At 31.5% G+C, this 530-nt stretch overlaps 1 protein-coding gene across 1 annotated transcript in view; it reads left to right on the forward strand.

The window, feature by feature from the left end:
- The window catches only part of LOC119593986 (receptor-type guanylate cyclase Gyc76C-like), a gene marked incomplete at its 3' end in the record, with an annotated part of 39,442 nt that overhangs the window by 34,033 nt on the left and 4,879 nt on the right, over positions 1-530 (forward strand).

The following is a 530-nucleotide window of genomic DNA, read 5'->3' on the forward strand; positions in this document are numbered from 1 at the left end:
TTCAGTCACTCACTAACAAGCAATCCACATGTGACTCACATCAGTGCTTGCTGAGTTATAGAAATAAAGATAATACAAACACTCCAGAGCAACGTCTTTTGCTTATGATAGTTATTTTTAAAAGAGGATGAACACAAACTAATAGAGGACACTCATGTTGCCTTAGGTCAGGATTCACTCCAGTTTATTTGAAGATTGGAAACTAAGTTTTAAAAATTCCCCATGGCATTTTCTTGGCAAATTACTAACCTTGACTCTCTTTTTCATGGCATAATTCATTACACACACTAATAAGGGAGTTTTAGAAGTGACATATTAGGGGTAGGGCGAAATTTGATTTGTCATACATTCATGGATATATGATATATTAAAACTAAAATAAGAAGAATAATTTATAAAGAGACTAGTCATTTCAAAGTCATATTCAGATATTAAAGGAATGCAAGATCTGTTAAGTGAACAGCAGAAGAGAAATAAATGTTTCGTTTTATTTGAATAGGATGTGGTCTTCCATTTATTTTTATTTATAA

The sequence above is a fragment of the Penaeus monodon genome, chromosome 33 (genome assembly GCF_015228065.2).
Source record: "Penaeus monodon isolate SGIC_2016 chromosome 33, NSTDA_Pmon_1, whole genome shotgun sequence".
NCBI classification, from domain to species: Eukaryota; Metazoa; Arthropoda; class Malacostraca; order Decapoda; family Penaeidae; genus Penaeus; species Penaeus monodon.